The 24,788-nt window shown below is 36.0% G+C and overlaps 1 long non-coding RNA gene across 1 annotated transcript in view; it reads right to left on the bottom strand.

The window, feature by feature from the left end:
* Positions 1-764: 764 nt before the first annotated feature.
* LOC116422241 overlaps positions 765-24,788 on the bottom strand; it is a 40,095-nt gene continuing 16,071 nt past the window's right edge. The window contains exons 2-3 of the long non-coding RNA XR_004232804.1: positions 10,800-10,894; positions 765-1,372 (exon numbers count right to left, since the gene is read on the bottom strand). This is a non-coding gene — a long non-coding RNA (uncharacterized LOC116422241). The remainder of the gene's footprint in view (positions 1,373-10,799; positions 10,895-24,788) is intronic.

The following is a 24,788-nucleotide window of genomic DNA, read 5'->3' as shown; positions in this document are numbered from 1 at the left end:
TTTTTCTTAGTCATTCCCCCCTTTTTGATCTGATTTTTCTTGAACAGCATGATAATTGGAAATATATTTAGAAGAATTGTACTGTTTAATCTATACTGAATTGCTTGCTGTCTAGCAGGGAGGTGGGGAGAGAGGGAGAAAAACTTGGAACACAAGGTTTTGCAGGGGTTAATGCTGAAAACTCTCTTTGGATGTATTTTGAAAAATAAAAAGCTATTATAAAAAATAAAATATTCAAGCCAAAGCTATACAAGTTTTTTTTAGAATTGTTTGACTGCCCTTCTTGAATTGTCTTCATAGTCTTCAGGTGGCAATATTTTGAACAGCTAATTATATTGAATATTTTTTTCTCTAAAGGTGGTTTTGATTTTTTTTTTTGAAGAGTCATTTCATTCAGAAAAACAGCAAAAGAGGTGAGGGATCAAAATAAATTAATGATAGGATCTTTGGATTAAAAAAACAAATAAAAACAATTAAAAAATCCAAATGCCAGATGCAACAGATGCCACTATAAAATAACAAGACTTCTTTATTGAATGTTTTATAATTGCCCGAGAAAGTGATTACAAAAGAGAAAACACAGAACAGCATTGTTTTCAGCAATGGGAAGCTCAATGGCACATGTTTATAGTCTTCCAAGGTCATTAGGAAGGCAATACGTAACACACACATGTGTTAGATATATACATTTATGTGTATATGTTTGTACACACATATATACTCATGTGTATATATTTTTATATTTAAGATATAAATATGTGTATACATGCTGGATTGTAGGCTTTCTGGTATATAGATTAAAAATCAAGATTTTGCCTTGAATTGTCTTTGTTTAAGATCTAAAAATGTCTGATTTTGCATGGTTTTCAAAATCCAGCTGTCCTAGGAATGCTCAACTCTAATTTGGTCGGTACAGAACGTTTCTATCTATGCCAATGTATTTGTAGCAGTACTTTTTGTGGCAGGAAAAAAAAACCCAACTCAAAACAACTGGAAACCATACTCATCAATTTAAGAAGGAATGAGCCAATTATGGTATATGATTGTAATGTAATCCTATTGCATCATAACAAATGGTAAATATGAAGGATTCAGAGAAACTTAGGAAGACATAAATTGATGTAGTCAGACTTAGGAGAGTAATATAAATAACAACAATGCAACTGAAAAACATTACTCATAGGTAGCAAAACTGAGATTATTTACAATGAACAATCCTGATCCCGTAGAAAAAGTTGATAAAACATATCTTTCTCTTCTTTCAGGAAAAAGGTGAGATGCAATGGGAGCAGAATGTTGCATACACTGTCAGAAAAAGTCAGGTTGCTCATTAATTTTGCTTTCTTCTTTCTTCCTCCTCCTCTTTCTCCTTCTGCAATGTAAAAAATATGTAAAAACATCAAAAAGGATAATGTGGTTTATAGTATACATAATATACATATATATTTAACATAAAATTAATACTTTCTCTTTTTTCAGGTCTTAATCACAATAAACACCATTCTGTCATTTTCCATCATAATGTGGAATGAGCAGTCTTATCATTTATACAAATGTCACTTTGGTAAGTGGACTCTTATGACTTTTGCTTATTGCTAACTCCTTAAATAAATACAGCACAATTCAGATTTAGTAAAACATCATTCTTTGGGTTCATAAACAGAAAATGCTTTCAGCATTCTATTTCCTAGCCTTTGGTGGAGATTACTTCAGTTCTATTTTTGAACAGTATCTTTCAGATTATCTCTGAGATGCCAATTTTCCACTTTGGTTTCCGCAACTTTGTTCATCATGTCACAAAATTTTCTTAAAGCTGCTGAAATCAAGCACAAATGATTTTTTACCACTGGAGTTTATTGAAGATGACATCTGCAATAAAGCGTGAGCCCATCATACCTAGATGTTAGATACATATTACACTCTGGTGTAAATATTAGATGAGTGTCTAATCAATTTATTTCAAGGTCCCTAATAAGGTTACACTCTTCTTTAGTGAATTAGAATTCTTTGGGGAACCTTTGTCTAAGAAGTTCCTAGAAAGGAGTTCTTAATCTAGGGCCCACAGATTTTTTGGGAATCTGTGAATTTAGATAGCAACAAATACATGTTTATTGTCATTAATCTCTAATTGAAATCTAGCATTTCCTTCAATGATTTAAAAACTTTATTCTGAGAAGAGGTCCATAGACTTCCCAAAAGGGGTATAATGATACAAAAAAAAGGTTAAGAACTTTCTAGACCTTTGGGGAAAGTAAATCTCAAATGGATGTCTTTCCCTGGGTAGATAATTTTTAAATTGAAATAAGAAAATAAAGCTTTCTCTAGTTTCAGATTATATCCTAGAATGACTCGAGGATCCAGGGCTATGAGCAAGGTATACCCTATAGCTACCAAGGCTTTTTTTTTTTTTTTTGGCTCATCCTCATAACCCCGTCCTTAACCTTTGCTTTAAGGACCACCTGACTCCTAGAGTTTTTTGACTTTGGGAAATCAATTCACTGGATCCTTGGGTGCTAAAGATCTTGGACTGCATAGGGACCTTTCTTCCCTGATTCTTTCTACCCCTTGATTTCTTTTTTATATCATCACATTAAAGTCAACCTATACCCATACCTTCTGCCTAAGTATACCCCTTCTAATTGCCATGACAAAGTTACATTTTTCAAGAGTTATAAGAATCATCTTCCTGTATAGGAATGTAAACATTTTAACCTTTAGAAAACATATTTTTTCCCCCTATTTATCTTTTTATGCTTCTTTTTAGTCTTATATTGGAAGATCAAATTTTCTGTTTAGTTCTGGTCTTTTTTTTTTTTTATATCAGAAATGATTGAAAATTCTCTATTTCATTGAATATCCATCTTTTCCCCTAGAAGATAATGCTCAGTTTTCCTGAGTAGTTGATTCTTGGTTATTATCCAAGCTACTTTGCCTTCCAGAATATCATATTCCAGGCCCTCAAATCATTTAATGTATAAGCTGCTAGGTACTGGATAATCTTGATTGTGGCTTCTCAATATTTGAATTGTTTCTTCCTGGCTGCCTGCAATATTTTCATCTTGATCTGATTATTCTGGAATTTAGTTACAATATTCCTTGGAGTTTCATCTTTCAGGAGGTGCTTGGTGGATTTTTTTTCAATGACTAATTTATCCTCTCAGTTCTAGGATATCAGGGCAGTTTTCCTTGATTTTGTCTTGAAAGATGTTTTATAGGCTCCTTTTTTGATCATGGCTTTCAGGTAGTTCAATAATTCTTAGATTATCTCTTCTAGATCTATTTTCTAGGTTAGTTGTTTTTCCAATGAGGCATTTCACATTTTCTTCTATCTTTTCATTTTTTTGAGGGGGTATTGTTTGACTGATTCTTGGTGTCTTATTGGATCATTCACTTCCATTTGCCCATTTAAAATTTTTAATGGATTATTTTCTTTGGTTAATTTTTAAAAATCTTCTTTGGCATTTGACCAATTGCACTTTTAAAGGAGTTGTTTTGTTCAGTGATTTTTTTCCTTCCATTTCACCAGTCAGTTTCTATGCTTTCTTTCCCAAGCTATGTGTTCCCCTCACCTCCTCCTTACCCTGCCCAAACTTTCATAAATCTCCTGCATAGTTCTCATTTCTTTTCCTCATTTTTCTTTTATCACTCTTACTTGATTTTTAAAAATTCTTTTTGAACTCTTCCAAGAGAATCTTTTGATCTTTAGAGCAGTTCATATTCCCTTTTGAGGCTTCATATGTAGACTTTTTACCATTGCTATCCTCTTCCTGGTTTGTGTTCTTATCTTCCCTATTGCCATAGAAGCTTTCCATAGTCAGGGTTCTTTTTGATTTTTTTCTTACTTTTAAAAGTTGAGCTCTGGTTCTAGAGCGCAGGGGATATCGTCCCAAGTTTTTTTTGTTTTGTTTTGTTTTTTGTTTGTTTGTTTGTTTGTTTTTTGTTTTTGCAGAGGGACAGGGGACTCTTACTTATTTTCCACTCTGGGGCCAACAGTACTGCAGGCACAGTTGAACCTAATTTTTCTACTGTGTTGACCTGGCCTAGTGCTTCCTGTTATGCCGAGATTTGGGGGCTCACAGTTTGCCTTCTGTAGCTGGGTTGCAGATTTCACAGCTGGCCTGCTGAGCCACTTAAAAAAGTGGCCAATGTTGCTATACTTTGGCTAAGAGCCTTCCACTAGATTGTGCCTGTGCTGGGCCACATTCCCTTTTGTCCAAGTGAGACAGATCTTTTCTGAAGTCCTTCCAAGATATCTTAAGCTGGAAAATTGTTTCACTTGGAATGTTTGTGGGTTCTATCACTCCAAAATCCATTCGGAGACTTGATCTAGTATTGACTTTGAAGGAAACTGGGTAGAGGTCCGGTAATGTTCTGGCTTCTTTTTGTCATCTTGGCTCTGCCTCTTTTCTGATTGTTGGCTAGCAGAGATGTTAATGAGCCCAAAAAAGGTATCTAGGTGGTGAGGTAGATATTTGACTTTGGACATTTACTAGCAGTGTGATTCTGAGCAAGTCACTCTCTGTTTCTCTCAGTTTTTTCAACTGTAAAATAATAGCCTCTTACAAAGAGATAAAGAAACCGAGAATTATCTGGACAAGCAATTTCTTTTGCAAGATATGCAGTTGCAGAAGTAAATTGGTGCCAAGACTGTTGGCAACACAAGAGACCAAAAACCCTGGTTTCTATACAGTTAATATGCAATTTGGGGGAAGGATAAATTGGATGGAAGGATTGAGCTGCCTGGTTTCTTATTGGCAGAAGGGTTCAGGAGATAACTCAGGTGAGAGAGAAAGGAATATTCTTGCTGTGATACTGGGGAGGGGAATTAATCTTGTGAAATCACCAAAATCAAATGACTCACAACGAGTTGAACTAACTTCACAAAGTGGTTATAAAGACAAAAATAGAGTCACTGGTGTTATTTTTTTAATAGAATAGTACCTACTTTCCAGGATTCTTGTGAGGATCAAATGAAATAATTATTAAAAGCACATAACTTGGTGTCTGGCACATAGTAGACTATATATAAATTACTATTCCCTTCTCTCCCTCCCTTTTAATTTTATATGGATGATATCTAAATCTTCCGATATTTAATTTTCATTTATTCAATTGTACATCTATCTATTCAAGAAATATTTATTGATTACTTTCTATGTGAAATTCACTACACTAGGTTCTGGGAGGGTTGGTGAGGGCCTGCTGGGGGAGATTTGGGGATGGAATGAAACACAGTTAACAAACTTGGAATCTAGAAGTAAAGGGTCCAGTCTGGATAGAATTTTGGGTAAGTAGAGAGGAAATAAAACTAGAAGAGAATGTTTGTGCTTTCTATGCCAGTTTTAGAATTTATTTCATAGGCAATAGAAAGTTTTAGAATGTTTCTGAGAAAAAAAGAGTGATAATTTTTAAAAGTTAATTTAGCATCATCTATTTATCTCCATTTCTATTTCTATATAAAGATATGCCGGTAAATGAAATGTGTATATATGTACATTGTGTGTGTGTATGTGTGTGTGTGTGTGTGTATGTGTATGTATATATGTGTGTGTGTGTGTGTGTGTGTGTGTGTGTGTGCAGAGTGGTAAATGTTTAACAACAGGCTCTTTGGAAAAAATGCTTTTAATTTCAATGGACATTATTAACATTTTCGCCATCACTTTTTTTTTTTAGTATTTATTTTTCTAAATACATGAAAAGATAGTTTCTAACATTCATCTTGGCAAAACCCTGTGTTCCAAATTTTTCTTCCTCTCTCCTCCCCACCCCCATCTTCAAGACAGCAAATGCCATATAAGTCTAACATGTGCAGTTTTCCTAAATATTCTATCACTTTGTTAAAATTTAGAGTTGACAGAACATTAAATCAAGCCCCGACTTACAGCATTTGCTAGTTACAAAGGTGTAAATATATAACCATCACTTTTTGAATTCTTTTGTTCTGGCTGCAGAATACTTCTGGATATAGGGAAGAGTCGATTTAATTTTATTCAATTTAACTAATATTCAAGTGTTTAGTGTGCACAAGACAGATGATAGGTGATAAGGAAATTGAGGCATCTAATGGCTAAGTGTCTTGCTAAGGGTCACATCTCCAGTAGGACCCTGACTCCAGCTTAATGATACTATACCACTAACTGCCTCAGTATAAAAAGCTTTTTCAGACTTAGAAAGGCCAGATAAAAATTTTACAAGTTGCTCTCCCAGAAGCTTCCCTGATAAGCATATTTTCTGCAATTTACAGTTTTAGATAGTTGACTAGAAGATGCAAATGTTAAGTGTCTGACCCAGTATCATATAGTCAGTAGGCATTAGTGATAGGATTTTGATTCAGTTCCTTAAGTCCTTAAGACTGGCACTCTATCTTTTTTTGGAACCATCTTTCACTAGATGTAGGAAAAGAGGAGTAGTAAACATATTCTTGGCTAGAACCAAGAGAAGGAAATCCAAGTCCTTTTCCTTGGCCTTAAAAGCCCTGTCCAGAATTATCACTTAGCTCCTAGCTTTGCCAGCTTTCTCCCTGGCACTGAACATGCTTGAAGTCTGAAGTGGTGGTTGTTTTTCATCTGGGAGAGCAGTGTTTGAAGTAGTTGCTAGGGCATTTATGGAATTTTCATATTCTAGCCCAGAAAAGAAATCTCATTTCCCACCCCCCCTCTAACTCTACATTCTTATTTAGCAGAGATACAATGAACCGGCTGTGTCTGCCTTGGTGTTTTGGCAGAGCTCTGAAGTGCGGCCTGGCTCTGGGAACCCACAGTCCAAGAATAAGACACCATTTACGTCTGTCCTTGTTGAATTTGGATAGAAAAGTTAGGTTCAACTGTGCCTGAGAAGCCACTGTCTTTTAGGGTCAAAAAGGGCTGATTTTTCAAGTGTGTTTCACTGTTTACTAGTGACTACCAAAATAATTATTTCCTGGGAATGAGGTAATCTAAAGGAAAATGTTTCATTGTGTTGACCAAGATTGGGCTGGGCCATTTACCAATCCCAGACATTTTCTTAAAGTGACAGGATTTGTGCTGCACATTAAATCCTGGCCTCAAGTGTCCCCAAAGGAATATCATCTTTTCACTTTTTAATATTTTATTTTTATAGAGAGTTGGAAGGAAATAGAATTGGTAGTAAATATGATCCCTTCAATTTGTTAGCATACTTCCTGCTGAAATTATTTTATGTTTTTGTAATTTGTCAGCAAGTTGTATCTCTTCCTCTTCCCCATCTTCCAAAGGAATGTAAGTGGTTTGAGGGCAGAGACTGTTTTGTATTTGTCTCCTTATACCCACTAGGAGGTTAGGTGGCATGGTGGTTAGAGTTCTAGGCCTGAAGTCAGTAAAACTTGATTTTAAATCCAGGCTCAGACAGTTACTTTTTGCTAGTTATTTAAACTTGTTTGCCTCAGTTTCCTTATCTGTAAAATGAGTTGGAGAAGGAAAAACCAAATGAGGTCATGAAGAGTTGGATATAAATGAACAAACAATACCATTTACTAGGCAGTCTTAAATGTTTATGATAAACTTTTGTCAAGTACCTACTATGTGCTTTAAGAGTTGGAGATACATAAGTTATATTTTAATATATTTAACATCTACTGGTCATCCTGCCATTTAGGGGAGGGGGTGGGGGTGGGGGCAAGAGGTGAAAAATTGGAACAAGAGGTTTGGCAATTGTTAATGCTGTAAAGTTACCCATGTATATATCCTGTAAATTAAAGGCTATTAAATAAAAAAAAAAAAAAAAAAAGAGTTGGAGATACAAATATGAAAAAGAAAGACAGTCCCTGCCTTCAACAAACTCACAATCTACTGGGGGAAGATGATGATTTTCAAAATTAAGTTGAAAAGGGATGGGGAAGGGAAGAAATGATACTTGGCAGAAGGGTTAGAATGATGATGATGGTAGAGCAGAAATCAAGCACAGCATTTGGTGCTAATGGAGATGACTAGATTTTAAGACTTCTGGAAAAGGAAGCTAAGGGCGAAGTTTTTTGCTCTGCTCTCCAATCAGAGGGGGAGAACCAATTGAGGGTACTGATGAGGTCTTACTAGGTAAGCTGGCACAGTCTCCATGATAATGAGTTTCCTAGTAATGAGCTTATCCTGGATGGGGAATGATGAAGATATTGAAGATGGAGATGAAAGCAAGCTGAGGCATTGATAGCAAAAGAAATGCTTAATCTATGATTGATTTGATTATCAATTCAAATAAATATTTCATGAATAGATTCAAATTTGCCTTTATTCTCTGAAATTATTTACTTTTATTAGTTTGAACTTGAACATAAGTACTTTGCTGCCATTGTTGTGTTCTTTCAGTTGTGGACTGGACTCTTTATGAATCAATTTGGAATTTTCTTGGCACAGATACTGGAGTAGTTTACCGTTTCCTTCTCTATCTCCTTTTACAGATGAGAAAACTGATGCAAACAGGGTTGAATCATTTGTCTAGGATCATAGAGCTGAGGCTGAAGTCATGAGAATATGTCTTCCTGATTCTAAGCCAATGTTCTGTCCACTGAGCTACCTAGCTGCTCCTGGGGTGCCAGATAAACATCTATTGACAGATTGATTTGTGTATGGAATTGGAAACAATGTGGGATAGGGGAAATAGTCCTGAATTTGGAGTTGGAGGGCCTATATTCAAATATTCATTTGTCATTTATCTATTTGGACAAATCAACAAATCTCTTTAGGTCTTTGTTTTCTCATCAGTAAAATGAAGGGAGCTGAGCTAAATGAACTCATTTCTGTTAGTTCTACATCTATGACCTTTGGTGAATCTGAAGTGCCTGGGTTACTTCTCTTTTCTGATTAAAAAACATTTTTTTTTTGACTAGGTAAAAGAGGCCATTCTCTCTGCCTCATTTCTTCTCAAGCTTTAATCACTACTTAGATATTGTCTCAGTCACATTGAGACCTGTTAAAGACTTTCAGTTAAAAAGGCCAAGGTTTCCCATTGCATCCAGGGCCATCTTTAGTCCTCCTGATCTATATCTGGTCACTAGACTCAGCTGGCTCCAGAGGGAAAAGTTTGGCAGATGACCTTGTTCAGCTCTCTGTAATTTAAATTCAATTCACTTGTAAATCATGGCATCACCTCCTTGATGTCATGATCCTCTATAAGAAGGTAGTCCAAGATAATGGGCTTTTTTGGCCACATTCAATAATTTCTAAACTCTATTTACTAAGAGATATTGTGATTTACTACTGATCACTAAAATATTGAGGTAAGATATGACTTTGAATAAGTCACTTCAACTCTTTGAACTTCAATAAATGAATCACCTTAGTAGATGGATAGGGTTTCGATAGATAAATATGAAGCTCAAGGTAGGAAGGACATTCCAGAAATAGGATGAGTGTGAGCAAAGATATGGAATCAGCAAGGGATATTCAAGGCAGGTAAATTGGAACATTACATCTATTCTGAGGAATCATATGCAATGGGATAGATAAAGAGATTAGAGACATATTGTAGAGGGCCTTTGATACCAAACTAAGAAGTTTGAGATCTATTTTATAAGCACTGGGAATACATTAATTTTAAATGGTGGTGAACATGTATTTAAAGTAAATGCCCACAGGACTCAGAATGGATGAGTCAAATATTGTGAAGCCCAGATAGAGATTATGAACTTTGAAAATAGGAGAGTTTTAGAGAATAAAGGAAATTATAGAGATTAAAACAACCAGTCAACAGGCATTTAATGTGTACTACCTATCAGGCATCATGTAGATTTTAAAGACAAAAACAAAGAAATAATTTCTGTCTTCATGAAGCTTACAATCAATGGAAAACCACAGAAAGAACTAAAAAAAAACTTAGTAAGTTTACTAAGAATTAATAGGTAGAAGCAGTGGAAAGGCAGGAAGTCATAGGAAAGAGAAAAGAATTTTAGTTCAAGATTTTTTTTGTCAGTTTAACTGGTGAAAAGGAAATTTGAGAGGTGGCCAAGTCTAAGTTATCTAGGGGGTAGCTAAAATAGAATTGAAATGTTTAAAAGAGTTGAGGAAGTTGAAGGCCTGTGAAGTCAGGAAACAAAAGTATCATCAGTAGGTATATTAAAGAAGCCAATAATGATGGTGGGAGATGGTTGATAGAGAGGAAGATTATGAGCTATTGAGGAAAGGAGGAGATTGTTGTACACGTCAGTAGGTTTTGTCATGAGGATAGGGGCAGAGATTTGAAATCAAGGGGAAAAATCTTCTATTTTAATTTTTTTGCAATTGGCACTTGGTCATACATTGTCATCCAGTCATCGGCCTACTCTTCTCTTGAATAACAATTACCAGAACTGGAAGTCAGAAGATATCTCAAATGTGGTAAGGATCATAGAAAAAGTAAAAGTGAAAATTCTGAAGGACTTATGATTCTTGTAGGTGTGTGTCAACAGGAAATGAACAAACCAAAATTGTGAGCATTGTTGGTGATGGAGGATAGTCCACCTCTTTGGAAGTGGCAGCTGGAGAAAGCAGTGCTATTATTAAGAGGCACAATGTTATGAGCATTTCCCCTTGGCTTCTTAATCTGACAGGATATAACTCCTTTAGGAGGCATCCAGCATGTGAATTATTAACACGGTTGCTTCATTTTAGTGTGGAGAATATGGGATGTATTACATCTAACTTCTGAGGTGCTGTGGGTTGAGGGATGTGTAGGCAGGAGTGTCTGATGTAGGGAGCAGTGAGATAGAGAAGATGCTGGAGATAATCAGAAATATATCACAATATAACATCATAGACTGTTAGACTGGAAGGGATTTAAAAGAACATCTCATCCAAGGGCCTCATTTTACTCACTGATTTGTCAGATCCAGGAAGTGGGGGTGTCAGAGACGTCATGTACTCATGCCCACTTCCTTGTCCCAGACTTAGCTACAGGAAAATCATGTATCCTGATAGAGAAAAACAAAGGAAGTATAAATGGCAAAATCCCATATGTTCATTAATTAATTTCTTTCAACCAACATTTATTGAGCTCCTGCTTTGTGAAGCTGTTGGCTGATGTGTGGGATACAAAGAAGATTAAATCATGGTTGTGGAAATGAGAAATTTAATGACCTATGAGGTAATGACAGTCCTGTTAACTCATCTTGTCCAGTTTATAAATCTGAAACTAAACCCTTATCGTTTTAGTTCTCATCCTCTTGCTGGACCAAATATTTTCCCCCCTAAATTGGAAAACTAGTCCAAACACACACAACCCTGTGTGGATGATGGCTTAAACTTGGGATGCCTAGATGAGATAGATTTGTTGGTAAGACTAAAGTAGGTGGATTTAGGTATTCCTTACCTTCTAGAATCTGCTTCCCCAAATCCTCTGTGTGTGTCCCCAAATTGTGACAAGTTCTTTCTTTTCAGACTCCCCACAATTTTTCCTATAATTTTGGTGATTTCAAAGACCCATCTTGATGTTAGGTCTCACTGACTATAAATCTGTTTAAATCTTGTTGCTACCCTCTGACTTCCTTTCTGCCCTCTCTGTACTTCAAAGATCATTCCTATGGATTTTAATCTTTATATCTCAACTGGTAATTATCTCCCTTTATTGTCCTCAAAATGTCAATGGTTCCAGATCCTGAATATTTTCTCTTCTCTGTCTCATGGAACAATGAAGGAAGGCAATACAGGGAAACTTCAGAGGTAGCATGGGAGGGACAATAAGTGTTTATGCTGGAAGAGCATCTTTGTGTATCTGTTTGTGCCAGGACCCTGGGCAGAAAGAGAAGGTAGGCAGGAGAGGCAAAGTAATAGTTGATGATAATGATCCCCTCAGGAGCTCCTTCAGGATATTTTGAATGTGGTATGGCAGAGTAGGAGGGGAAAGGAAGGAGGAAGTCAATGAGGTTTTTGATGGAGGAAGACATTCCATTTGTCACAGTTTGAGGTCCTTATTGGTATTTTACTCTTTTGATGAGTTCTTGTGCTCTGCTTGTTCTCTCCTCCCCACATCAATAGTGAAACTGAAAGGGCAGATGAGTTCTTGGATTATGGGATTTGCATCTCATAGGGACCTTGGTGGTCTTCTTGACCAATTTCTTTATTTTACATATGAGGAAGCTGAGGTTCCCAGTTTAGCTAATTTGTAGGATATTGTTATAGAGTTGTTTCCTGTGATTCTGTTTTGGGTTTTTCTTGATAGAGATAGTAGAGTAGTTTGCCATTTCCTCCAGTTCATTTTACAAATAAAGAATTTAAGCAAACAGTCAGTAAATATTTGGGGTATATGGGATGTACAGAAAGAACTAGCACCTCTGGTGTGAGGGCTTGCTGAATCCTTTTCAGAGCTGCATTTGTTCCCACCTTTACCCAATTCTCATGTATACCCCAATTAACTGTCTCAGCGGATGGGCTAAAACCAGAGTGAGGGTAACTTACATGCCGCTAATTATTGGTGAGTTAAAGGAATGTTTACCCTGACCATGAGAAGACATATCCTTGGAATAGGCAGATGAGACTAATTTGTTCCAATGGCCATGAAGGTTGCTAAAGCAGGCACAATGAAGGACTTAGAGCTTGGTCAGACATTAAAGACACCAAGGTCATGCAATGCATCCTAGGCTATTGCCAGGCATCTTGACTTTTGTTTTGTCAATGGACTTCAATGGCTCAGGAAGACAGTGAAGTTGAAGACTTTGTGCAACTCTGCCTCACTTAAATCTAATTAATGAGCAAGTCAAGATACTACCCATCACAAGTGTCTGAAACCAGATTTGAACCCATGAAGATGAGTCTTCCTAATTCCAGGCCTGAAACTCTATTCATTGGACCATTTAGCTGATCCATAGATGGTATAAATCAAATTTAGTGTCTTCACTGTAGCATGTAACCTCTCCATCTCTCCTTCTAATCATACTGGCTCACATTCAGATAGCATTTCATGTTTTGCAAAGTGTTTTTCTTTCTTTCTTTCTTTTTTTTTTCTTTTTACAATAACTGTATGAGGCTAAGTAATATATATTTTATATTATTCCTTTCGCACATGAGAAAAATCAAACTTTAGGTGGTAGAGTGACCTACCTAAAGCCTCATAGATAATTGGTAATAGAGATAGGACTTTGAAGTCTGAACTCAAAGTACAAGAGGAACTATATTTATTGATTCCCTGCTTCTTCTACTTGCATGTACATAATCCCCCTGCCATTTTGTGATGAGGTCATGAATCTTACATGTACTATAAATTCATATTTTCTTTCTGGATCCTCATCTGTAAAAAGAATGAGTTAGGTTAGATAATTTCTAAATTTTGCTCTTGACCTAACTAAATCTATGGTCCAATGGGTTTAGTATGTGGTTCCTATCTTCCCTCTCAATTCAACCCCTGCCTTCTTAACAACTCCAATATGCTCACGTGTCCTATTGAACACCATACACCTTTTCAATGCATCAGTTTCTGAAATTCCCATTACAGAACCTACCCCCTCACTCCATCTTAGTGAGTGAGAATCTCACTTCACTTAGCTCCTCCTATATTTCACAATTCCACATAGCTGATCTACCCCTATGATCTTGAATTCAGAAATTTCTCTCTATGAATCGAATTTCATCTCTCCTTCTCTCTGCTTTACTCTTAAACCTTTTCTTTCTTCTCACTGTGTTCTCTAGTCCCTCTGCCCTTGTCTTGTCTCCTTATTCATTATATTCTAGCCTCCTTTTCTTTCCTTCATAGTCTTGATGCTATGTTGGTCAATTCAATGATATATTATCCCCTCTGCCCTTGAATCTCCTTCCTTCTTGTTACATTCCTGCTCTTGCCCAGCCAAACCCTAATGCTGGGTAATCCCCACTATCTTTCTTCTTTGTTCTTAATCACATACTGCTGAGGATAGTGCTGGAGAAAGTCACTCAACCAATACAGAAACCATTCTTTTTCCTTTTCTGACTGTTCTGCAGACACCAAGATTATACAATGCTGGGAAAGGCCTCAATTCTTTTCACTCTGTTAACTGTGGTAGTAGCTTTCCATTCATCAACACCAGCTTCCCCAACAATTGTGGTTGAGGAGAGAGTGGGTTTCCCAGAATACTGCTCTGTGGTTGAATTTGACCACTGAGTCACAGTGGAAGCTAATACCAATCAGACAGAAAGATGGGTGGGTAATAGAGCCAAGAATCTCATCAGTGAGCTGCTTGTAATGGAAGGAGCAGCAGTTGAACCAACAACCATTTCTTCTGAAGAGTCAACAACTACAGTCCTGCATCCAGAGGCCATAGCTGCAACACAGTGATATTTTAATGTGAAGCAATCACCACCCACAAGAAGAAGAATCTCTTTTTAGAGACCTTGGAAAGTATCCAAGAGGATCCTGAACTTTAGAACAAACTCATTTCTTTAGGATTGTCTATAGAAAACTAATGAAGTTTTCTTCTCCTGGGAGAACCTCATATGGATTTCCAGCTTGGAAGTAATTTTATTTTATGGTCTAAAAAATAAGGTATTTATCTTACAAATATGGAGAACGTTGCTTCTTGGGAGTTAAAAATATTTAAGAATCTTATCATTTTTATAATAGTTCTCTTTGCCTGGTGTTCTAGGAAATATTAGCATATGTCAAACTTTGACTCTTTGCAATCTGCCTTCTAACTTCATCATTCAATTGAAATTATTCTCTCCATAGTTACCAGTGATCTCTTGATGATCAAAACTAATGATAATTTAAAAAGTTTCTTGACTTCTCTGAAGCTTTTTACACTGTTGATGGATTTCTTTTCTTTCATACTAAGTTTTTGTGACATTACTTTCTCCTGGGTTCTCTTCCTACCACCTGAAAGCTCCTTCTGCTTCATTAGCCTCTGGACCTTAATGTCCTCTGAAAATGAGGATCACCACAAGATACTTCCTTGGTCCCTTTTTACTTCTTCCCTTATAGCATTTCATTTTATGATTTTATTAGCTTTTGTGCTTTTGATTATCATCTGTATAAGATGGTTATCAGAAAGATCAACTTATCCATCCCTAATTTCTTCCCCTACTTCCAGTCTCACATCTCGAATAATACCTATTAGATATCTTAAAATGGATACCTTGTGGGGAAAAAAATCAGTGGCAAGTCAAAGAGGGATTACAATATAATGATTAACCTAGTAAGACTTCTTGGGAGCAGCATAGACAAGAAAGATTAAGCAACAGGCCAAGTGACAGATTAGTCTTTCCTTCTCCCTATCTGATGTTGAGGACAATAATTAATTTATTATATATATTTATTATAATAATTAATATTATCATTTTTCCCTCCTCAAAAAAAGTCACACAACTTCCAAATATATTCACTACAATTATATAATATCAGATATCAACTGAGCCCTCACTGATGTATGATAATACTTTTATTCTTCCTTCAATGATTCTGGCCAATGTGTTAATTCCAAAACTTTTCTTTTCTCCTCTAGCTCTCTATACCACTCCTTTCTTTCCCTTCAGGAGAGATCCTTACCTTTATTGACAGAAAAAACAGAGATCTTCATTCAATTAATTACCAAGTATTTATTAATCACATAATTTTCTATTTTAATGCAATCTTTTTTCTTTAGTTTTTAATTTTTAAAATCATTTATTTATTCATTTTTTATTTTTAGCATTCATTTAAAAATATTTCAGTTCTAAATTCTACTCCTCCTTCCCATCCCTTCCCAATCCATGGAGAAGGTGATCAATATGATATCAATTATACATGTAAAGTCATGCAAAGCATATATTAATTAACTTCATAATTCAAACTCTCTTAATATCATTTCCTGCTCTTTTTTCCTTTGCTGTAATGTTGGAGGAAGAAATGAAACTTGCTAAGAACAAGTGCTCTACTTTTGCCTGTTAACGCATCTCTTTCTTTCTTCCCTAAGGACTTGTTCCCTTGATCATTTTCATGCTCTCTCTTGCTATCACTCTCTCCTTACTGAATTTTCCCCTGCTTTCTATAATTAAGCCCAGTTTTCTCTCATACTTAAAAACCTTCACTACTGCCATATACTTATTTCCCCCTTCATAACTACTTTTGAAAGAACTCTACATGCCCCCAGAGAGTCACTTCCTATATGGAGCCTTTTCCAAATTCTTTAATTACTAGTTTTTCTGTCTTTGAATTATTATCTGTATAAAGTTGTAAATCCATAGTAGAATTTAAGTTCTTAGAGGATAGAAATAAATTTTTTTCTTTTCTATCTTTGTATTCCAATAACTAGCATGATTCCTAGCAAGTTATAGATGATTAAAACCTTGGTTAACAAAGTTGAATATAGGTCAGGTTTTAAATCCTGCGCTCTTTTCACAACACTATGGGTTTTCTCTTTATTTCTGGTATGTCTATAGCTGCATTTGTAGATTGCAGGTGTTTCCTGGCATATGTTATACCAATAGAATAGTCAAATGATAGATTTATAGCTCAAAGGGATGTTAGAGTTCATTTGGGCCAAGTCCTTTGTTTAATAGATGAGGAAACTGGGATCTCAGAGAGGTAATAAGACTTGCCTAGAGGTTATACAGCTACAAAGTGACAGGACTGGGGATTCATACTTAGCTGTTGTGACTCCAAATCTGGGTGACGATGAGCTAAGTGTAATAGTCTCAGTCTTGTTCTATGCTTGAACTACCAGCTCTGAGACCATCTTCTCTTTAGGATGTGTCTATCAGAATGGGACTGGGGGAGTATACCAACACAATTTTGGTGGGTTTGCCTGAAGCACATTATAGTGCAATCAACTTCTCTGACATCTGGGCCTTTTTTTCTGTCATCCGAGACATGAAGGCTAAGCTACCACTTGACCTATTTCTAAGTCCATTATCATCATTCTATTTCCAAGAAGTCTCACCAGATTAACTCTTTTACACCTGCAGTTACTCTTAGAACTTCCACTGAGTTTTTTTTCCCCCAGAATATTCTAGCTCTTATATTGATGGTAGAGAATAATAGAATTCAATGTCCCTGGAGATAGGCTTTCCTGTAAAAGTATTTTAAGTATATTTTATATGGCATATGGCATATATATGGCATTTATATGGCATATAGTACGCAGCAAAAATGGCTCCACACTGAAAAGGTGGGAGTCATGGTACTTATTTCTATTTCATATTGATCCTCCGCTGGAATGGATGGCAACCTATCTGTAATTTTTATGTTATGATTCTTGTCCTTACATCTATTAGTCCTCTAGAGAAGAACTTTTTTTTTTGTTGGAGACATTGATATTCTGTTAGTATTTCACAGAGATCAGTATCACACTTAGATTATCCACTAATTGTCTTATTCTCTCTATATATTGACTTTATTTTTCTCTGATATGTTTCCTGAATGATATCATATAGTTCCCTTCTTGCATGTATATCATTAATATGTTCCCGACTACTCATATCTGCCATATATTTTCCATTGCTTTTCTGGGTCATTTAAAAGTTTGATTATATTGAATTAGTGGAATTGCAACATATTCAATTAAAGAGAGATAACTGGGATAATACTGACATTAAAAAGCTGGGTTTTTCTTCAGGAAAGCAATTTGGATCATGCATTTATATATATTTTATATAGATTTATATAGATCTGGATCTAATTTTTCAAATGGAATCTAATTTATATTCTTCCTATTCAGTTCTTGGTTCCAGCTTATTGGCTTTCTGTGGTGTAATGTTAAGATCATAAATTATTTCAATGAACCATTAGTCCAACTGCAAGTCACCCAACACGTATTATATACTTTCTATTTATTTGTTTGTTTGCTTATTAATTTATTTATTGTAGATTGCAGGACTTTCTTACTGTAGGACTTTGTTGAGACACTGTTGAGTACTTAATGCTAAGGCACAGTTTTATTCATAAAGAGCAAAGTGAACATTGATGGAGAGCCCCTTTCCCATTTGAACTTTGTGTAAGGATCAAGATCCTCCTTGACCCTGACCTTTGGAGAGCATATAGTTTCTTTTTTGATCCCTCTCTTAACGTTGATATTTAGAAGGTTTTTGAACAAACTCATTATATTTGTGATAAAATTTGACATGGAATCTTCTCCAAAGTCAAATTGCGTCCCTCCTCACCTTTTTTTGTTATTAACAAATCATAAACAAAATGGGAGTTTATATTAACTTCATTTTTTCTGTCAGTTTGCAGAATAATGTCTACAAAAATTAGTATGTTTTATTATTACATTTACTTTAGGTATTCTCTATGTATATGCATGATTTATTTTCATAAAGATTTTAAGGAGATGATAAAGTTTGCATCAAAATTGATCTTGGAATCAGGAAGAACTGGATTCAAACCTTACCTCTGCCATAATTACATGAGTCTGGGAAAGTTAATTAATCTCTCAGTGCTTCCAAGAAATTAAAAACTATAAATCAGGTGCTGATCTTTATCAGTAAGGAAAATTTATTGGCCAAAAGTCCCCTAAGAAATCTTAGATCTGGTCAAAAAAAAAAAAAAAACCTCTTCATCCCTATAAAATTTTTCCATTTTGGGGGAATCTTTTTGAGATAACTTGAAAATGGACCCCCAAATATCATTATCATTGTGCTTTTTGCAACATGAATTTCTTCAGTATAAATTTTGCCAGGTCCAGCCCCCTCTTCTTGATTTCATCTTTTTAGGTGCTGCTATTGCTTCTTTGTGGATTCATTAGAAAAGCAGTCGAGGTCAAATGAAGTTGCTGATGAGAACAAATGGCCAAAGAAATAAATGGTTGATTCTGTCATCTCAAAAGCATATTCTTTGAAGAGTCAAGGTCATTTCTGTGACATAATAAGATATTAGAGTATGATTTGAGTGTGTCCATAAAATGGAACCATTCGTTCTGTTTAGAAGCATACCAGATATGTGTCTAATTATATGCCTAACAAAAACACACACATGCACATGCAATACACACACATGTACATGTATTTATGCACCCACAAAAACATAAACAGGCTTTGCTAGCAGCTGGACCACTTCAGAGACAGAACTTCCTACTCATGTCCTCTGACAAATAAACCAGGGAAGGGCAGCCTACAGACAGACTGGTGGGGATATGGTTTTCCCCACAAAAGTACACTTCTTCAAATGTTCCATAAGTATAGGTCCAAGAAAAGAACAAACAGCAAGCTTTTGGAGGGTTTACAGTGAAGCCCTGGAGAGACTCCAGCCTTGGCCAGGCTTAGCTTGAACCACTCCCTTAGGATTCCTGCCACAGGATTCTCACAAGCAGCTTTTTCTAACACTGCGGGAATCATTAGCCCGTCTGCCACCTCCTGTTGCTCAGTCAGATCAAGGTTGCTGCTATTCTGAGAAAAGTCTAATCAACATGTGTGTTTCTCAGGAGTGACATAGCACCCCCAGCCAGTCCTGAGGAGTCAGCCTCTATTCCTAACAGTTTGAGGTGCCAGGCCTCCTACTGAAAATTCAAATGCTTCTATTTCTGTAACTTGGAGGACTGAGTTAGAGGATGGGTGTGGGAAGGGCTGGAAGAATGATCACCTACTCAGAGGTTTTTAGAAACTGAAAAGACAGAGCAGGTCATTCACACTTTACCTTTTCTCCCCTTAGCAGACAGTGGCACACACAGTATTGCTGTTCCTTGTTTTTACTTGGTAAGTATTAACTGGGACTGAAGTGCTGGAGTGACTCCTATTTTCCTATGTTATGACACCGTGATGGAGTTCTCAATTGAGATTTTTGAGTCAACTCTAAAATTTCCATTTCTCCCCCAGTTACAGCTCCTCCCTATGATTTATTCAGTTAAACATTTTTCATACCTTTCTGATCTATACAGTTGTTATGGAGAAATAGCTAGGTGACTATATAACCCTAATCTAGGACCTAGAATTCAAGGGTCATTAAACCAGATCTAGGTCTGATCCCCCTAATCTTAAATCACTAAGTATTTGAATTGTTACTTTCTCCTTGCTCTGTAAAATGTAAATTGTGATTTTTTGGAGGGTTCTAAATGTGGTTTTTCTATAGTTTGATTTTTCAGTTTAAGATAAAAACAGAAGTTTTATGTAAAATTGATATATTTATTTTGCATTATTTTCAGAACTCAGAATATCATTTTGAGATTACTATAAATATAGTTAAAATTATCTATTTTAGATTTAAGAAAATATTACAGAGATATTTTCATATTTTCCATGACCTTTCATTTTATAAACAGTGGGCATGGTACAGAGTGACTGTCATATAAGGGAATTCAAAGGTCTTTAAACCAGGTTTATGTCTGATCCCCTTAGTCTCAAATCACTAAGTATTTGATTGTTATATTTTCATTGCTCTGATGCTATTGTGGGAAAATCTCAAAGTATAAATAATTTTAAAGTTTCTATAAGGTCAGCAGTTTTCACACAAATCCTCAAGCTAACACTGCATTTATTGGGTATAAGTTGCTCTTTTGTTTTACCTTATGGAAAGCTGAGAAAATATGGAGGACTCAGAGGAACTTCTAAGGAAACACAGAAAATACTTTAAAAACAGTGGCAGTATAACCCACTTACTTCTTGAGTAAGTCCCACTTTTCTTCAGAGTCCTAATGTTCCCCATATTAATAGTTTATGTTCGTCTAAGAATTTGTAGTGATCCTAAGAATAGTAGGATAGTCCCCTGACATTAAAATGAATCCAACTTTTCACAGAAATCAGTTCATGTGATAATCCCCCAGTCTAAGAAAGTTATACATAGTTTGTACTCTCCTTGGAAGGGGAATGTACTCATGACTGCTAGACTGGCATTTTGGTGATTTTTTTTCTTTCTAATCTATAAAATAAACATTATTTCCTACAGTAGATACCTCATAGTATCATCTGGAAACTCAAACAGAAAATATGTATGACAAATTTTGCAGCCTTAAAGCATGATACAAATGTTGGTTTTCCTTACTATATTATTACTAATATTCACCCTGTAAGCAAAGTCTCCAAGACTGCCTGGTTCTTAAGAGGATATTGGTTAATCCTTCAGGTTACTTTAACTTGACACTTTCACTGTAATAGCAGAGTCTGGATTGGGTGGGTGGATGGGTGAGTCACGAGGGATTGAAACCATCCTTGTTTCTATGGGTCTCACATTGGGCACAATAGCAAAGATGGTTCAATCGTCAAGATGGCCCTGGCCGGGCAGGGCCAAAGCCAGTCATCTTATGTCTTGCCATACTCAGGGAAAATCTCAGAGAATCAATAATTTTTAAGTACAAATATGAATAAACAACCCATACTCGATGACTCTGGAGGAGAGAATGGGGCTGGAGACTTGGAGCAGCTCTATGTCACTTAAATCTAATTCACTTGCAAATCAAGAAATCCCCACTGTGCCCACTTGTGTCCTTTTTGGGGAAGAAGGATGAAAAATTACAATGTTCAGGAAATATACATAAGCCCAATTTTATGTATATTGTACTCCTGAAGCTACCATAACCAAAACATAAATCCTGACCAGGCCATGTTGATCTGCTCACCAGATCAGTGAGGTGATCACCTGTAATGGCACAACTTTTCCTACATGGATGCCCTTTAACCAGAGTCTTACAACTCATCTTCTTTCTCAGATAAAGACAACATTATTATTTTCCAAGATTCTAGACTTAATCAGTGCTTTTTGGATAGATTGTAGAAATTTCAATATCTTTGTTCAATATATACAATCACCAGTGCTGGTACTTTGATTCCAAGCAACTTTGCAATGATTTAGCCTCTATCCTTAGTGTCTCTGTGCTTGATTTTTCCTTTCACATCTCTCAGATAAAATAAAAATCCTTTAATGAAAACATCTAATCATCTATGTTTAGAAAAAAATATGATAAATATTTATGGTTGTTTTCTGACCTAAAACTCAAGGATTGAATATTTAATTTGACTTACATCATGATAGCTGATTTTTTGAACACATAAAGAAAATGTCAACACTAAAGGAATTTGGGAATTGGAGCTAGAAAGAAGTTTCTTTGAATAGTTGGAGCTGGTGTGCTCTTGGTGATACATGAACCCTGGATATTCTTCAAGCACCTCTGCAGAAGACCAAGGCTGTGTATGAGAGCCAAGGCTCCAGCCGTACAAGTTATGACAAACAGGATGATATGTTATGAGGAAGGGGTGGTGGAGCTGGATCAGCAGCTGTTAGTCTTCTGCAGCATTCCAGAGATATAGAGAGTTGTGTCCAGAGTGACCTCCCTGAGTTAGTGACTGTGGGAACTGAGGGTGTTCTCATGGGGGACCAGTGACATGACAGGACATTGGAAAAAACATGGAATTCAACAGCTCTACTTCCTGTAGGTACAGCTAAATGACATGCTAGAGGATGGAGGCTTTTTAATATTGTTCAGGAAGGAAGAAAGCCTAACAATATGTTTTCCCAAGATGATTAAAGTCCCTGGAAAAAAATTCTTTCTTGTTATTTTGCTAATTCTATAGAAGGGAATAGGAGAAAGGATGCTTTTTATGAGAGATAAATTATGTTAAAAATGAAATTTTAAAATAAATACATCCTCCCTCTTCTTTGCTCCCATCATTATCTAGAGAACATTATCTCTAAAAACCATCCAAATATTCTAGGAAGTTTCACCAAAATAGAATTCATTTTATGTGAGGGAACTCTCGCTCTCTCTTCACTTTTCCTGTCTCTTCTCTGTCTATTTCTATCTATCTGGCTCTGTTTGTCTTTCTCTGTTCTGTCTCTCTGTCTGTCTGTTTTATCTCTTTCTCTTTTTCTGTTTCTGTCTCTCTTTCCACACACACACACACACACACACACACACACCACATACACACACATATATATATATATATATATATATATATATATACCTACATGTACACATAATGCATATATGTGTATAAGCATATACGTATACTATAATATTAATATATATTATAACAATTACAATTATGCATAATATATAATTATGTATTTTATATATAAATATAACAATTAACATTTGTATATATTAATAGATAGATAGTTTCATCTTTAGAGTGATATCTCAAACTCCTCTTTATTTAAACCTCTTCTTCCCATGCTTTTCCTACTTTTTGGTGCTTACAGAATTTTGGCTCCTTCCAGGAGATACTATATCTCTGATTAACTTCTCCTTGGGTGCTAATTCCCTTATGACTCATGGGCACTTACAAAATACTTGTGATTGATATAGTTTAGTTAGGAAATTAGATTTTTAGGATTAAAAAAAAAGTAGAAAATAGCCTGACTTGAATTATGATATTTTAACTTTTTGATGACAAATATTATTAGTCTAAAATTCTCAAGCCAGCCCTGAGTAAATTTAAGCAAGCATTATCAGATTTTTCCAGTTTGACTTGTGAGACTTCAGGGCAGGGCCTCAAGACACCTGAGTTTTGGGTGGTACTAAAAAAACACAGTTACTGGTGGGCGGGAAATAGTATCTAGTACTGATCCCAGAGGGCCTTCTGTGATTAAATGAATCCCATCCATGACCTAAAGATAGTTAACTGGGGAACAATTGTCAACATCTGTGCAAAAGAAGAATTATTTTTTAAGGGAAGTTATGTCCACTTTTAACATAGGTGAGATACTAGGTTTTGGGTGATATTTTAGTTGTTTTATCTACAAATAGAATTATAGAATCTTAGAGGTGTAAGGGACCTCAGACGGAAAAAGGGAACTTCAGATGTCATGAAGTCTAATCCATAACTGACGAATCAGTCTTGATTTGAATGCCTCTAGTGATAAAGATTTCATTATTTCTTTAGGCCTCTTATTCCTCTTCTCTTTGTTTTTCATTTTTCCTTCCCTCTCCTCCTTCCCTCCTCCCTTTGCTCCTCTTCTTTTCTCTCCTCCTCCTTTCCTCATCTCTCTGTCCCCCATCTCTCTCCTCTTTCTGTTTGTCTGTCTTTCTTTCTCTTCATTTTTATTCTGTAATCATAAATTTAACTCTGCAATCTAGTCAAACTTAGAGAGGAAAAGGGAAATAAACCCTAAAGAAACCTGCAGCAAGTGAGAGAGGAAAGGAACTTGTTCTCCCCAACTACAAAAAGAGAAGTTTGGTGGTTAAAACAAACAAAAAAAAAATACCCAAAAACCAAAAACCTACATGAATTGTTTAGAGTCAGCATTGCTGATCTTCCTGTTGGTCTTATTTTGTCCAGGAGCCTAAGTATTTCAGGTTTTCAAAATATTCAAGTTTTCTTTCACCAGGTCCAAGCAACCAGTCTTAGCTGTGCAAATGAAGAACTGGGATGTTTGAATTTGGCCCAGAATACAAAATGTACTCTGCTTCAGGATGAAGTGCTTATTACCAATATTTTCCCTATCAATGAAGTTGCCATCAGTGCTGCTGTGGCATATGAAGTCACTCATATCCAGGCACAACAATCCAGGAATGATTCTGCAAAATCAGGAGCCTTTGTAGCCAAATCCTTCCCCTCTGGTGCTCAGAATATCATTTTCTGCTGTGGTTGAACACTTGTCAGCAAATAGCTTGAAGATGACATGGGTTTTGGGCTTGATGTCTGGGTGGGATGAAGCTGGGAAGTACTTGGATCTGGGTGGTCATCTTTGCAAAACCCCCACTTCATTTTTGGATAGCTCTTTCTTCCTTTTGTGTGATTCAGAAGCTGATAAAACAAAAACTGCTCCTTTGCTGCCATTCCCCACTCTTTCATCCCCATCCAACTCTACCCCCCATCCTCCTCTTCTGTCAGCTTTCATTGTGTCCCTTGGAACACCTTTTCTTTCAGGAACAAACTCCTCTTTATTTTAAATCTCTTCTTCCCATGCTTTTCCTAATTTTTGGTGCTTACAGAATTTTGACTCCTTCCAGGAGATACTACATCTCTGATTAACCTCTCCTTGGGTGCTAATTC

This window comes from Sarcophilus harrisii, chromosome 3 (assembly GCF_902635505.1).
Source record: "Sarcophilus harrisii chromosome 3, mSarHar1.11, whole genome shotgun sequence".
Taxonomy (NCBI): Eukaryota; Metazoa; Chordata; class Mammalia; order Dasyuromorphia; family Dasyuridae; genus Sarcophilus; species Sarcophilus harrisii.
The sequence above is the reverse complement of the archived record's forward strand: the minus strand, read 5'-3'. Positions and strand labels throughout refer to the sequence as shown.